Genomic DNA, 17,160 nt, shown 5'->3' with positions numbered 1-17,160 from the left:
CATTTTATTCACCATAGTCGAAAAATCTAATAACTATGTCTTTTGGGACGACTTACTCCCCCGCAGTCCCCTTGGGAGGGGCTGCAAGGTACAAACTTTGACCGGGTTTACATATAGTAATGGTTACTGGGAAGGGTAGAGACGTTTTCAGGGGGAATTTTTTGGTTTGGGTGTGGGGTTGATGGGAGGGGGCTATGTGGGAGGATCTTTCCATGGAGGAACTTCTCATGGGGGAAGAGACTTTCAATGGAGGGGGCTCAGGATTTTCTAGCATTATTTAAAAAACAACGAAAAATAAATATGAAAAGTTTTTCTCTACTGAAAGTGACGAGCAGCATTAAAATTGAAAACGAACAGACATTATAATGCATATGAGGGGTTTACCTCCTCGTAATACCTCGCTCTTTACGCTAAAGTATTTTTGGTAATTACAACTACTTATTCTACAGCCTTTGTGATTCAGGGGCCATTCTTAAGGAATTGAAACAAAATTTAAGCTTAAGTGTAAAGAGCGAGGTATCGACGAGAGGCGAGCCCCCTCATATACGCAATAAAAACATACGAATACAGAAGTTCGCTACGTAAGTTAATTCGTAAGTTACGTATATTTTTTACTTATGAAAACGTTCGTAAAAAATTTAAAGTTAATGCCTTTTTAAGTAATCAAAAAATTGGAGGGCAACTAGGCCTCCTCCCTCGCTCCTTTTTTCTCAAAATCTTCCGATTAAAATTATGAAAAAGCCATTTAGCAAAAAAAAAAAAATATGCAAATTTTGTTTTAATTATTTATGTGCGTAGAGCCAAGATCAAAACATACATTAATTCAAAAACGTCCAGAAATTAAACAAAAAAAAAACAAGTTTTTAAATGAAAGTAAGGAGCGACATTAAAACTTAAAACGAATTGAAATTATTCCGTATAAGAAAGGGGTTTTTCCTCCTCAATGCCCGCTCTTTACGCTAAAGTTTTTTACTGTTTTAAAAAGTAGAGTTAAGAGAAAGAGTCAAACTTCAGCGTAAAGAGCGGGGCATTGAGGAGGAAAAGCCCCTTTCATATACGGAGTAATTTCTGTTCGTTTTAAGTTTTAATGTCGCTCCTTACTTTCATTTAAAAACTTGTTTTTTTTTGTTTAATACAAAAATTTTTTTTGTCTAAAGTTGCCTAAAGATTTCATTTCTTTGCCTTATGTACCTATTTTGGGGGAGACACTGAAACAAATTTTGCATAAGCACAAAATTGATATATGTTTCCAATCAGTAAGACCATTAGGTAGTTTCCTTAATTCTGGGATGGATTTTACCCAGGGTGATTTAGTTAGTGGGATGTATAAAATTCCTTATTCTTGTGGAAAGTTTTATATTGGCAGAAGTCACCAACAAGTTGATGAAAGGTTAATTGAGCATCACAACTGAAGAGAAAATCCCTACAATTAAGCAAGCCTTCTGAAACTTTTGTTTCAGCTCTGGCTAAGCATGCATTCTTTCATCCTTAACATTTTGTACAATTTGATGAAGCCACGGCTATTTCTAATGATAAAGGCTTTTCACAGTGGGCGAGGGGGGCTATAGAAATAAAAAAAATGTATGTTTGCTAATCTTTCAATAAATAGGGACATGATAAATTTAAATATTGACCCAATTTATGATTGTCTTTTGAAAAATATACCAATAGTCAATAAGGGAATTAAGAGTTTACATAATCACCAGGGGACTAGATTACCTACTGGACAAAAAAGAGTTACTTCAATGTTAGTTAACAAGAGAATTATTTCGCAACATAATAGTGAACTTGGTTTCAATTTTAAAAATTTTTTCCTCAGTTGCTTTGATGTTCTCATTGAAGCAACTAATAGCTTCTTACCCCTACGTGGATTAGTCGCAACAATTGTATTTACTAATATTGGTGGTGGTTTTATTTGTTTTTAGTTCAGTGTATTATCTTTGTATATCTTGTGCTGAGGACGCTTAGTTAGCATATAGGCGAAATATCTGCGTTTTTTTTTTTCGTTTTTCATCTTTACTCCCTAGTGGCTGCAGTCTTATTTGAGATTTCTTTTTTTTAGAGGCGATTGTATCAAACTGAAGGTCCTAGAAAATTTGAAGAAAGATCATTTGAATGTAAATTAAAAGTTCCTTTGTAAGTGAGTGCAAAGATTGTGCACTGGGAAAGTATTGTTTTCAGCCATTTTATAGCACCAAACATAACTTTGCCTCAAAGAGGAACAATTTGCAATCAATTTAAAAGCATTTGCTTATAATTTTTTTGATGGCTTACATTTACTAATAATAATTTTGCAAGAATGTGTGCACCTCTTTTTGGTTGATTGTTGCAGGGGTATAGCTCAAGCATTTTGTTGGATCAACCTTGAACTCATTTTAAAGAATTCAAATTCAAACAAAACAAAAATAATCTACAAATAAATGTGGATGAGAATCCTCACATGTGTAACAGGAGGAAGAGTAGAAAAAATGAAAATGAAAATCGATTTTATATTTGAGCAATTATATACACTTGCTTGTGTCACAATTATTTACTCTAATTGTAGATTCAAATCACATATGTCAAATTGTTTGAATTCATACTCCCATATCTTTAGAAGTTTTTCAAAAAAGTTTTCAAAAAACCATTATTAGTTTTAATTCTCATATTTTAATGCAAGTTTATTTATGCATACATATTATTTTTTTTTCTCTCTTTCTTGTATTGTGCTGAAGACAGCCCTTGGACATAGGGCCAAAATATTTACAGAATTGATTTCCACTGTCTTGAAAAGATTTTCCCTATTGTTTCTACTTTGTATTTGTTTGTTATCTTTACAGCAGATCAAAAAGATACAGCGTTTTACAGAAACAGGTTTTCAATAGTTATACAAGTGTCAAGTACCAAGGACATTGCAATAAAAGCATTTTATTGCACCCTCAACCTATTTTAAGCATATTCACACCAAGGGCATAATTTCCTATGGGGCAGGGAGGGGCCAACTTCCCTTTCCGGACCCAAGTTTGCCCTCCCCCAGACCTCAGTTTGCCCCTCCCCCCTTTAAGCTGAAATTTTGTTTCTGCAAAAAATCTTTTCAAAATAAGGATAAGCCAGCATATCTAGAGAAACAAGTCATTTTTATTTAGTATAACTTTGCATTAATGATAATATATAACTCATTTTTCAGTTTTCTCTGTCATTTTTCCTTCATTTGTGAACTAACTTTGTGTTTGAAATCACACAAACTTTTGAGGAAATTTTTTTGGTTCCACGTTTTTGATAAAATTATACTACTGACACCTGAAAAACATGATTTTTATTTTAATTCTTTTTTCAAAAATTATGAAGTTGTAAGAGAAGTACAACATTTTCATCAATGTTACCAGACTGAACAGTAAAAAGAAAAAAACATATGTACTTTATTAAATGTAACAATATTTTTTTTTGGTCAAAAAATTCACACATCAAAGATCTGTTGCTTTTCAAGGACAAAATGTTCAAAGACAAAGGAAAACCAAACGTTCTTAAGCTATTCAGGATATTATGTAAGTAAATTATTGTTTTTATTATGTATTATGTAAGCATGATTATTGTTTGATATTATGTATTTTTTTGCTGCTGCTTTGCCTGCATTTCTTCTTTTTTTTTTTTAATTTGGTTTACATGACTTTCCAAAACAAGATAGCTCAATATGAAGAACTTTTTTTTCAGTATAACTTGAATCCCAATTTTTTTTTAAAGGTACATAAACAGTTGTGCAAATTTTCACTTAACTAGTTACAACACTCAAATTTCATTTTCAGTCCTTGGTACCTTAAAATATATGGATAAGACCCCTCTCCCTTATATATGGGAATGCTCACAGTCTCTATAATGAAAAATAGCAACTTGCCTTTAGGCAAGAAAAAACAAAAACTCTTTAGCAAGCATCCAAAAATCAACTGGCTAATGCTGAACTCTGCTGAATAAGGATAATGGTACTTCATGACCCATCCAATAAAGTCTTTGACATCATGTCATCGTTTCCAGATCAGCTATTAGGTGGTTTTATCTTTTTCATACTTTCAACTACATATATTATACATACCCCTCACACACACATGTGCAACAGAAGGGGGGGGGGGGGTAAAGAGCACTCAGCAATAAAGCATTATTCTTTAGCTGAGTATTCACATGTACTTTTCAAAGTGAAACTTTAAAATTTCATTGAAATACGATTATAGCATTGTCCAATCAATCACAAAAGGCCATCCAATATTTAGATAATTTTATAGAAAAACAAAAATGAATTATTGGGCATTTTGCAGAATTTCTTCATTTGAACTTTTCTTCATTACATAAACCCTATTTTCTTCTTTATATAAACCATATTTTCTTTTATCTACCCCTGAAAAATCATCCGCAATTGTAAAATAGAGCAGCCAAAGGAAAGTTAAGACAAATAATAGAATGAAAAAAAAAGAATTTTGGAATACTCTGATTATATTCGAAAATAAATAAAAATCACTATTGCAGTGATCACTATTACATATATATATATACATATATGTATATATACACATATATATATATATATATATATATATATATATATATATACATATATATATATCTATATATATAAAAATAAGTTGTCTGTCTGTGGATGTGTGGATGGATGTGTGGATGGATGTGTCAGGTGACGTCACCTGAAAAAACTGGATTAGGTGACGTCAAAACTGAAAAAACTAAAAAAAGGCAAAAACTACAAAAAAAACTAAAAACTAATAAAAAAAATAAAAAAGCTAAAAAACTAAAAAAACTATAAAGGTAAAAACCAATAAAAAACTAAAAAAAAAACTGAAAAAACTAAAAAAAGGCAAAAACTACAAAAAAAAACTAAAAACTAATAAAAAAAGTAAAAAAGCTAAAAAACTAAAAAAACTAAAAAAACTAAAAAAAGGTAAAAAACTAAAAAAAATAAAAAATAAAAAAAAACTAAAAAAAAGGAAAAAACTGAAAAATAAGCTAAAATAAAGGTAAAAACCAATAAAAAACTAAAAAAAAAAAGGAAAAAACTAATAAATGACGACACTCAAAGAGAAAGCGACCAGGACAAAAAACTAAAAAAAAAGGCAAAAACTACAAAAAAACTAAAAACTAATAAAAAAAATAAAAAAGCTAAAAAACTAAAAAAACTAAAAAAAGGTAAAAAACTAAAAAAACTAAAAACTAAAAAAAAACTAAAAAAGGTAAAAACTAAAAGAACTAAAAAAGAAAAAAATAAATGACGACACTCAAAGAGAAAGCGACCAGGACAAAAGGAATGTTCGATTAGCAATCAACAAAGCACCGGGACACAGGGAGTATAAATGACGACCAGGACACAAGTAAAAAAAAAAATTAACAAAACTAAAAAGAAGGTAAAAACTACAAAAAAACTAAAAAGAAAAAAAAACTAAAAACTAATAAAAAAACTAAAAAATCTAAAAATCTAAATAAACTAAAAAAGAAAAAAAAAGGAAAAAAATAAAGGAGAAAAACAAAACTAAAAAACGAATGTATATACAGACCGGGACACCGGGATACAAATGATGACCGGGACCCGGGACACAGGGAATATAAATGACGACCGGGACACAGGGACACAACTACAACGGGGACACCGGGGGAAACAGGGGGATAACCTGACAATCTATTTATATGCAAAGACAATGGGACAGCAAAGAATGTTGTATATTCGCAAGTTTTACGTAGTTAAAACCATATATATATATATATCTATATTCACAGGTGGGACATAGGGACACAACTACAATGGCGCGTAACTATTATGGCGCGTAACGACTTACGCGCGCGGGGGGGCTTGGGGGGGGCGCGAAGCGCCCCCACCAACTAGGTGTTGGGGTGGCGCGAAGCGCCACCCCAACAGCTAGTATATATATATATATATATATATATATATATATATATATATATATATATATATATATATATATATATATATATATATATATATATATATATATATATATATATATATATATATACATATATATATGTATATATATATACATATACATATATATTACATATATATATAAAAGAAAAAAAAAAGGATAATCGTAAATGCAACTCTAAAACAAGAAATTTTGATAACAATTAATATAGTAGAAGGATTCTTTTTTACGCTGATTCCAAACACATGAAGTTCATTAAGTTTAATGCTACACAATAAACAGTTAAAGCCTTAAAAAATTGTCATAATTTCAACAAAGTAAGGAGCCCCCTCCCCTTAAAGTCTAGTGACCTTACCAGAAATCATACCATTAGATTCAGTATGGTATGTTAGAGGACTCTACTCTGGAGGTTTCAGGCTCCTATCTATAAGTAAAGCAAAATTTTCAGGGAAAAAATCCAAGAAGAAAGATCAGGATGTGCATTTATCTTTTTGTTGTAGTTACACCAAATGTGTTGGTGCTCTCTCTTCTTTGGGTTTTCCTATCTAATGAGAACAAATGCACAATGTGCTGTCAATGCTACCATTTTGGCAAATTCCTTTTGCGCTTGCCTCCTTGGAAGCAACCTATACACAGATATTAGCAACCTATATAACATACCAGACATGTATGTGGTTGTTCAGAAAAGACTAGAGGTTTCAAATGAGTTTACTGGAAAATAAACTGTGTGATGCTTTGTAATATTAGTGTCTATTTGCTGTTCTGCATGTATATATTTTCACATTTTTTATTTGATGCTTTTTTTTGTTGGTATCTTTTTTTTTATTACTCTGCTAGTGACATTATGTCTTTTTAGTCGGAAATGAAGTTCATTCATTCAATATTGTTCCATGGCTTCTCTCCATTAGTAATCCTGAGATAGCAAATCAAATTTAGAAGTATATATAAAAATCATATATTAAGCTTCCAGTAGCAAAGGAAGCCATGCCACACAGTTGTGCATTCGTTTCTGCAATGTCACAGAGTCATTAAACATGAAATTGTTAAAATGAACATTTATCTTATAGTTATGCATTATTAGATTCAGTGCCTTTTGTATATCCCCAGATCCGTTGGTCCAAATTTAATATCTGACCCTGCCAACAGAACATGTTCCTGGCCCTAATTCAAAACATGATCTACCTATCCCCCAGTTCTGAATTCTAGTTAAGAATTCTAATAGGCCTATTATGTAAATTAGAGAGCTATGGATGATTTAACTATGGTAATATAGATTATTTTACGTTAAAGTAGTAATATTTTACTTTTACAGGGGTGGATGGATAAATACAATAAGCACAGCATTATATAGCCTGTATAAATGATTTTTGTCACCAAGGGGCGTGTCTCTTACAGAAATTCACAGACAGATTTGCAAAGTGTACGATGAAAGCAAAGTGGCTATAGGAGAATTCACAAATGGTCATGACAATATCCATGATGAAGACCACTTCAGTTACCCTTCTTTGATTACAGATGATTTGGTGGCTTCAGTTGAAGTGAGGATTTGCAAGAACAGACGCTTCACTATATCAGGATTATCAAAAGAATTTCCTGACCTGTCTAGATCAGTGCTTTACTAAAATGTTTTTGAAAGTCTAAGAAACTTTGCATCTATTTGGTCCTGAAACTCCAAACAGAAGACCACAAAACTAAAGATTAGAGTGTGCAAATTTTTATTCTACCTGTTTCTCCCTCCCCCCTCATGTGGCTACATTTTAGAGAGGGTTAGATGTATCTTGATGCACTGGTGCTGATCTTGACTCTTTTTTTGGCAAAAAAAAAAAAAAAAAGCAATGACAATTGGAAAATTACATAGCTAAAAAACTGTTGGGAGCTCATTTTGTACTGAAAACAGGAAACAGATTGAATTGAATATTCTTTTCTTATCTGGGTGTATTGGATGTAGTGTCCATGTTTTGCATTGTCAAAATATAATGACAGCTTTAAGAGATGGTGAAGCCAAGACTAAGCAGAGTTATCCTGTTTTGAAGAAAAATTTTGACAGTGGTTAAAAACTTCCACTGTTGAATCATTCCTGCCTTTACCCTATAGACTAGGCTACCAATTGGAATTTTGACAAAGCAATATTATACTTAATCAGCTGCTTTTAAGTTTTCAGCTTGTTTTTCCCTGGTTGTAGTTTTGAAAATACAATTTCTGTTATAAAAGTAGAATTTTAAGCCATATCAAATGAATTTTTTTTAATTTAGAAAAATGTATTTGCAGATCTTTGAAACCTCAAAAATGGGGATTGAGCAAAATTATGAATATAAAAATACTTTTCTTTTATGCTACTTCATTTAAGCAGAAGATCTAGGCTATTTTCTAACATTTCATTGCCCTTGTATGATAAACTGCTCAAGTTGTTCATTCATTGACATGTTGCAGCACAGGTTTTTCTGTTAGTTTCTTTCTGCTTAGCATGTGACAAGTCAAAGAGAAGTCACAAAATTGATGGAAAATATATAAATTGGGCTATATATTTGAACATAAGTAGAGGGGGTAAAGAATTGGGCAGTGTAATAATTCTTACTACATAATATGCAGAATAATTGTATCTAACACATTAGGCATACAAACCCACTATACTTTAACCCCCTCCCCCTAATATGCAAATACATAAACCAAATTTGTTTCTAAAGTAATTATGTTTTTATCTTACTTAGCAAGGGCACCTATAAAAGGGAGGGGGCAGGCTTAATGATGCTGCCTTATATTTTTGTTCTGAGATTTCTATTAAACAGCTAGACTTCAGCACCCTGCTGATAAGGGAAGGTTGGCAGCCACAGGGCCAAAAAAGGCCAGAAGCAGCATGCTGCTGGCACAACCATTGTTGACAACAAACATTTTGGTTTTAATCAACTTTCCCAAATCCCAGCTTTAATTTACATCAGATCTGTACCTATTCAAGAGTTAGAAACTCTGCAAGTTGCTGCCTGGACACTAGTCTTCTTCATTACCCATCAAAAGAAGTAAAAATCTGGTAGAAACAAAATGGTTGTGACATTTCAGAGCCCCCATATAATAGTTGAAATATATAACAACTATGTGTTCCTAGCAGAATTTATTATCAAAATTGGTATTTTTTTTTCATTAAGCAACCACCACCATTGAGAAGCACTGTTGCCATTTACATTACAGCTGGGTTGGTACAAAAATCTTTTCCCTTAGCATTCATACCATGAAACATCCAATTGGGATTTGGAAGGCATACCCCATTTCAATCAAGATTGTTTTGATAATAGAGATCTGTGCTCTTAAATACAGACCAACCAAATATTTTTTAGCCCACAAAGCTGGTGGGGAATTCTCATGCTCATCAGAGATTCTTACCCCAACCCTATCCCTACACAGACTGCCATTATCTCACCCAATGCTTTCAGTAAGCCCTGTAATTTTGCAGCCACTGTGAAATAAAATAGTTACACATGAACAAGTACCACCAAAAAAAAAAAAAAAAAAAAAAAAAAAAAAAAAAAAAAAAAAAAAAAAAAAAAAAAAAACTTCAAGGAAAAATGGAGGGTGAAACAAAAGTGCTCTTGATACAGTGAAAGCCAAGATTGAAGCTGCCTTTTATGCAAGGAAGGCAAAGAAGAGGTGGAAAAGAAAAATTAAAGCAAGAAAAATAAAGAAACAGGCTAAGAAAAGATTCAGTGAGATGACAGTACTGAGGGAAAAAATGAAACTGAAAAGGTTCAGACAGTGGCTATTGACGGCAACTCATTATTGATAGATCTAGGGGGGCACTGCCACCCAAGATTTTTCTGGCACACTCTTTCTCTGTTCCTTTTTCACTCTTTTTTTTTACATTGAATTTGTCAATTTGGTCAATTATTGGAACCTTTGTCACATTGACCCCCCCCTCCCCCAAGATTTTGCTAATTGGTACCCTTGTCACATTGGAAAGATTTTGCTCTAGATCTGCCCCTGTAACTCAAACAGTTCTCTTAGGTAAGAGAGTGAAAAGGGGATGTGAACTTAATCTCAATTTGGGTTACAGTTGGCAACTTTGGAAAATTAACCTATGAGGACTATTAATGAGAAGGTAGAACCTACTGCAGAGGTCAGTATGAAAACTATAAGTGGTGGGAAAACTAATGTATGAAAGTGGCTTGAAGAGCCAGATCATATCTACTACATGAAAGAAGATTTAGGGTAAAAACCCCTAGAACTTGGACAGTGTGTGATCTTGGACAAATTTTTTAACTAAATTGTATCTTTTCTAACCAAGAACAGCGGGTTCTTAATTTTGGACCTGATTCACATAGTTGGCATTTGCTGACTAAAATCTTATAGAAAACACTATTTGAATTTGATTACTCTTTTTCACAACACATGTCAGTGATTGAATCTGCTCATGATTGAGATACTCCAATATAAAGATCCTTTGTTCAAGATTGGGCAGTAGCCTATTTTCCAAGATCATAGTCAAGCTAAAAATTTGCAATTATAATTAGGTCTTCATTATTAACTATCAGTACATTTAAAATAGTTACCATTGTAAATGTTTGAAATATTCAAACTAATGAAATACATAACAACCACATTTAGTAGAGAAAAATGAAATTTCCATGTGGTTTAATAGATATAACTACTGAGATGGTGATTAGGGAGACCTGCATTTAAGTTCCCTTCATTTCTGTCAATGTCTAAAATAGGTCCCATTGTTTAATCAGACACCTCCTAGTTATGACACCTCTAGGGGTTTAATGGCAAATAAAGAAACACATTAATTGTCCTCAATGTTAAATTCAGAACTTAATAGTTAGAATCTAGAGAATTTGCAGAACCTATTGTTTCAAGTAATGCTGCTATGTCATGGAGTCAAAAACTTAGTATTATAAACACCTACCTATGGCAAAGACTCAAGAAATATTGATTCATTGGGTAAAATTCTAGTTTAGCTACTTTTTGCTATCTTTGAAAGGGGTTATGTTAGGAAATTGAAACTTTCAGGGATGAATCTGCACACTAAAGTATTCCCTGGGAAGGTATTTTAAAGTACCTACCTCTATACCTTCTCCCTCAAGAGGGCAATGACCTTTAAAAATCTTTGTGTTATGAAAGTGAAAATTGTAAAACAGATCCTCTGCTTAAATAAAGTACAAAAAACTTGTTTTCAGCTTCACAACTTTGCTCAATCCCATTCATCATTCTATCAATTTCAAAGATCTACAAATACATTTCCAAACTTTAGAAAAGACAAGAGCCAAAAGCTCATATGGCACTTGTGACAAGGTTAGAAGAATCAAGAGCTGATATGGCACTTGTGGCAGGTCAGAACCTAAAATTAGACTTGGTGCTTGAGTTATCAATTTGTGCAGGTCCTTGACATGCCTACCAATTTTCATCATCCTAGCAGGTCCAGAAGCACCAAACTTGCTAAAGCAAAGGAAATCCCCCCGCCAACTCCCCCAAAGAGAGCAGATCCAGTCTGGTTACATCAATCATGTATCTAGGACTTGTGCTTATTCTTCCCAACAAGTTTCATCCCAATCTCTCCACTCTAAGGGTTTTCTAAGATTTCTGGTTTCCCTCTCCAACTCCCCCAATGTTACTGGATCCATTTGGGATTTAAAATAAGAGCTCTGAGACATGAGGTTCCTCTAAATATCAAATTTCAGTAAGATTCAATAACCTGTTTGTAAGTTAAAATACCTCATTTTCCCTAATTTTCTGAATTAACTGTCCTTCCACTCCACCTCAGATGGTCAAATCAGGGAAGTGAATATTTCTAATTTAGTCTGATCTAGTCCCTGATATGCCTGCCAACTTTCAATTGATTGTGCAACTAATTTTGGATCTTCTTCATGTAAAAATTGGGGTGATCCAGGATTCAAACCTGAGACCTCTTGCACCCTAAATGAGAATCAAACCCCTAGACCAGCAAGCCACACCAAAGAAATCATTTGTTTTATTGGCCAATAAAATTCTTCTCAACTATCTCATTTGCTTGCTCCCTCCTAGATGGTCAAATTGGGGAACAGACAAATCCCTAATTTAATCTGGTTTGGTCCCTCATATGACTGCCAGCTTTCATTGTCCTAGCCTTATCTGGAAGTGCCAAAACTAGCAAAACCAGGACCAACAGACAGAAATTGTGATTGCTATTATGTCACTTAGTAAATACCAAGTGCCATACAAACCCATTGCTATGGCTTTAAATTCTATTCAAACAACAGGATTTGCATTTTCAGAACTAAAACCAATCACTGATAACTGAAATTCAACAGAAATTTTTAATTTTACAGAAAAGAAACTGATTAATGAAAATTAAGGTAAAATGTGGGTTTTCTCAAATTTCAATAGGTATCTGTCAAGTTGGCAAATTTCAACAACTTAGAAATAAGAAGAGGGTTAACATGGAAGCTTGGCAATACCTTCCCAGAGTACATGTTTGGCCATGGATTCATTATTAAGAGTTCTATTTTCCTAATCTAACCCCTTTTCAAGATAGTGAAAAGTATGTAAACTAGAATTTACTATTCTTTGCTGCCTCAAGGTGTCTTGAAATAGAGAAGTCTTTAAATCCCAAGTTCCTACCTGGAATTTTATCTGATGTCTATTCAAAAGACAATTGTCCATTAAAAGATGTGCTACAAGACTAGTTCTGAATAAAAACTAACCTTGGAAGCATAAGCAATTCATGTAAACTATTTGTTTGAGCACTTTTTTGTTTAATTTTGAAATCCACACTTGAAATCTAATCAGGAAAATTGAAATCCTTAGCCACACAAGAATACAAAAGCTCCAATATTGTGGTTTACACAAAAAAGAATTGGCTCAAACTAATTCAAAGTTGGTAGAATACTGATGTCTCAGCCACTGGCAGTGTTACTATACTTTAGCTGCATGCACTGGGGTTGATATCCAACATTGAAAGTGCTGATTAGACCAGGTAAGCCCCCCACCCCCTAAAATTCAGCTTATGGGCACCCATGATGCTTAGTTTATTTAATTAGGACTGTACATCAGAAAAATATATTAGAAGAATATTAGGTGGGGGTATATCATACAAGCACAGGTTTCACTTTAATAACATAAAAATTTTTTGAGGTCATGAAAGGTCAGTGTGCTTTAGAGGGAGAAAGAATGAAGGTATGTAATTCAAAATATCATCCCAGGATAAACTTTGGTCAGCAGACCCATACTCATAAGTTTCATTTCCCTAGCCTAGAGTTTTACAGTGTTTCCTTCTTGACACCCAACTAGCCTACTTCCTAGGATGGTTAAAAGCATTTCAGCCAGGATTTCACAGTAAATTTTCGGCATCTAATAAAAAAAACAATTCTAATAGGCTACTTATACTTACTTTATGGGGAAAAGTTTGATTTGTCTTGTCAGAATTGTCAAATTCAACACAATTTCTTCTTGTTCTTTGAATTTTTTAAGTATGGACACGCCCGATTTTTTACTCCTGCAAACTTTTAAGGACCAGACATACTTAACTTTTTTAGGCACCGATTTCAGGGCTTAAGCGGGCAAATGATTGCGGTACATAAACTAATTAAATAAAGCTAAATCATTATTGTGATTTAGTTATATTCATATTTTTCATATTTAATATAAATCTTAATATTTAATATAATGTTACATTTAATATAAATCATTATTTGATTTATATTAATAAATAAAGCTAAGCATCATGGAAGCCAATTGGCAGCTTCTGTTTATCAATACTTGCACTATTGATCTAGACATAGTTTTTGATTTTTCTGCGGGAGAGCAGGAAATGATTTGGGATCGAACTACCTCAGGAAGAATTTTTGGAATATTTTTTTTATGATCAAAATGAAATTCAATATCATTTTGGTAAATCGACACAGAAGCTAGAAAATTCCCTGACTCTTAAAAAGCTAAACATAGATAGATTGTGTTGGCACCAATTTCAGCAGTTAAGTCAGTAAACAATAACGGCACAAAAAGTGTCATTTGTGCGGGATTTTCAAAACTAAACATCAGGGACACCACTGCATTTTATCAACAATTACATGACTGATCTCAGGTTAGTTATTTGTCTATTCCTTCTGAGGAGAAGGAAGCGATTAAGGAGTTGAAACGCACTAGGAGGAACATTATTTCTATGATATGATAGAATTCGGTGTTATTTTTGTAAATCGGCACAAAAAGCTGCAGAATGTTTCAAGCTCGAATCCCTGCAGTTTTCTTTTTGATTTAGATGCATGATTGATCAAGACTTAATTCTTTTGATATTCCTCTCAAGAAGAAGGAAAAGATCGATAATGTAAACACCTTAAGAAGAACATTTTAGAACTCTTTTGATAATTTTTATGAAATTTAATGATTTTTTTTAATTGGCATTAAAAACTATAAGTTTTTCTAGCTCAAATCGCTACTATTTTTTTGCTATTCGTGTACCTATTTTGCAAATCGGTATAAAAAAGTTACGTGTGTCCGACCCTTAGACAACATGGGCACCAATAGTCAAATGCAGTTAATCTTACAATTTCCTCCAAAAGCAGCATCTTTTTTGTTCGTCTTTAGATAATTTGATCACAAAGTACGAACAACATTGGGTATGACAGTACCAACGTCAGGATGAACTCCGATATTTGGAATTTTCTTTGCAGACATATATGAATCACTTTTCCTCGCATTTGATATATTTTAGTTTTTTCTTTGTTTGTCCAATGATAGCGATAAATGTTGGTGTTGGTTTTGTTATTTTGTATTGAAAACTGGAATATTTTTCAAAGCTCAAATCGCTGCCATTTTTCTTTACAATTCAGTGTTTATCTTATAAATCGGTACAAGAAAAGTTGCGTGTGTCCAATCGTATACAGCTTATTCAGGCACATGGAAAAACGCTCAGAAACCGATCAGTGGCATTAGAAAACCAATTAGTTTTCTTCATAGTATAGATTGGCTTCGGGACAAGAATTTTTCTCAGTTTCTCTATAGTAACAATAATTTTTTTGTGCTGTCAAGTAAAAATGAGCAAGTTTCTTTAAAAGTGGAAAGCACGTTAACTGTCAAACACACGAAAGTGAGATTTTGTGGTTCCTATCAAGAACCATCCATTTTTGTCCAACACAAGCAATGCTTTGTCTAAAACAAATACTAAAGAGTATGATACTTGGCAAAAAACACTAGGCTTAGAAACTTGGCACGTACAAGTGCATGTTATCGGTGCTTCTTATGTAAAATTCACCTTTTTCGTTTGAACACTTTTCTCTCTCCATTGGTGAGTTATTTCTCATTGGTTTTCCAATGCATCTTAACGAACCATTGAGGCCTTTTCTCACAAGCTGGAAATCGAAGCCGACTGAGCTTCCTTTAATTTATTTCTTTTATTCATAGCCAGAGGTTTATGACGTTAGGTTTAAACCGATGTCACCCTGGGTTCCCAAGAATTCGATTTCACAGTAAAAATGCCGTCTTTACGCGAGCCTACAAATTTCCTCCGTTTTTCTCCAGAAAGTTTATTCGTCACAACGGCTACATTGAAATGTTTCTACCGGCCCTTTGAAACCGCACCCATTATTCGGAATTGAAAACTTTCAGAGCCAAAACTTATAATACTACACTATAACACTTATAATAACAGAAAAACCAGATTGACGAATTTCTTTAACCATACTATAAAATCAAAATGTTATAATTAGGATGCTATTTATCGATCCGAGTTTACTCTGTTACCATGTCATGGTACAGATCACAAAGATCTCTTTTTGGATTTCGTTGTTAACATATCTGATAATAATGAACTAGTTTTTAAAATAAATTACATAGTGGATGATTTTGTATTTATACACATTATACAGATATTATACACTCAGCCTTTTAGTTACAATCATTTAGAAATGCAAAAAACTTCGAGTAAGCATACGGATTTAAAAAAATATATGTTAAATTTCAAGCCACAAGCTGGTTTCAGCCGTATTTCCACGAATAAATTTTTTTTAGAAAGTTCAAAAAAATGTAGCATTCAAAATAATGAGCTTTCAAGTAAATACGAAAAAGTTATCAAATACTATCAAAAGATAACTTCGAAGACCACACTGCCTTTCCATGACGAAAGTAAAATAGTTCAAAATAGGGATGAAACCTTTTTATTGACAGTGAATATATATAAAATTATTTAACTGGATACTTCGAACACATATACAGTGTTCATCATCAGCAGTAAAACTGCTTTTTCACTGCTGATGATGAACACTGTGTATGTGTTCGAAATATCCAGTTAAATAATTTTACATATATTCACTGTCAATAAAATGGTTTCATCCCTATTTTGAACTGTTTTACTTTCGTCAATATCAAAAGATACGTGTATATAATTTCTATTGTTTTTATTTTATATTAGGGTTGTCTTAATTATATAGCACCCGTGCTAAACTGGAAGGCTATTAAATTATAATAGTTTCTGGAGACCAATAAAACAATTTCTTGCCAAACCTCCCTAGGACTTTTGGGATTTAGGACTGTTCTAAAATTGTATTTTAGTTCTAATTGCTAGCTATTTTCTAACACGGGTAAATCTAATCTTATTTTGTACAAGTTTTTGGTGCTTTCATTAATTTGCATGCATTTCACAATCTTACCTATCTCAAAGATATTAAAAAGAACTTATTATAGGCGTGCCACTATGCTTGGTTCAGATGAATGATGTAACCCATATAGACAAATGTACATTCCTCTGAGGAACCCTAATGGAAAGTGATCCCTTGAGATCAACTCATTAGTTTTGAGGTATTTTTTTTCTTTTGAGTTAACGATGGATGAAATTGCTAATGACAACGATGTGAGTTTATGGATCCTTCTCTTGGTTGATTTTGTTCGACTGTACTATTTGTCCAAGGTGTTAGAATGGATGATTGCGCTCATATATCTGAATCACTAAGCTAGAAAACAGATTTTTCCTCCATACCAAAGATCACCGTTTACATATTATATGAATAAGAATATAGATGCAATGTTCTTTTAATCTGAAAGGTTAATGCACAAGAATCAGGATAACATATCCAAGGAAACAAATAAACAAGATAATAATTATGTTTGTAACATTAATTGGGCATGGCTAGCCCAAGATAATACAGGCTAGCCCTTTGGGTTATTTGTTTTTGCTTCCTGAACTTGATTTTAGCCTATTCATAATGTTTCTTACATGTATCATAATAGGGTACTTGTGTATTATTCGGAATACACTCAATAAGTTAAGTTAGGTTCTTTAGTGAAA

At 32.9% G+C, this 17,160-nt stretch overlaps 1 protein-coding gene across 1 annotated transcript in view; it reads right to left on the bottom strand.

Moving 5' to 3' along the window:
• The window catches only part of LOC136035211 (programmed cell death protein 7-like), a gene marked incomplete at its 3' end in the record, with an annotated part of 31,762 nt that extends 18,427 nt beyond the window's left edge, over window positions 1-13,335 (bottom strand). The window contains 1 exon segment of the mRNA XM_065716823.1: window positions 13,273-13,335.
• Window positions 13,336-17,160: the final 3,825 nt, after the last annotated feature.

Source organism: Artemia franciscana, chromosome 14 (genome assembly GCF_032884065.1).
Source record: "Artemia franciscana chromosome 14, ASM3288406v1, whole genome shotgun sequence".
In the NCBI taxonomy this organism is placed as follows: domain Eukaryota; kingdom Metazoa; phylum Arthropoda; class Branchiopoda; order Anostraca; family Artemiidae; genus Artemia; species Artemia franciscana.
The sequence above is the reverse complement of the archived record's forward strand: the minus strand, read 5'-3'. Positions and strand labels throughout refer to the sequence as shown.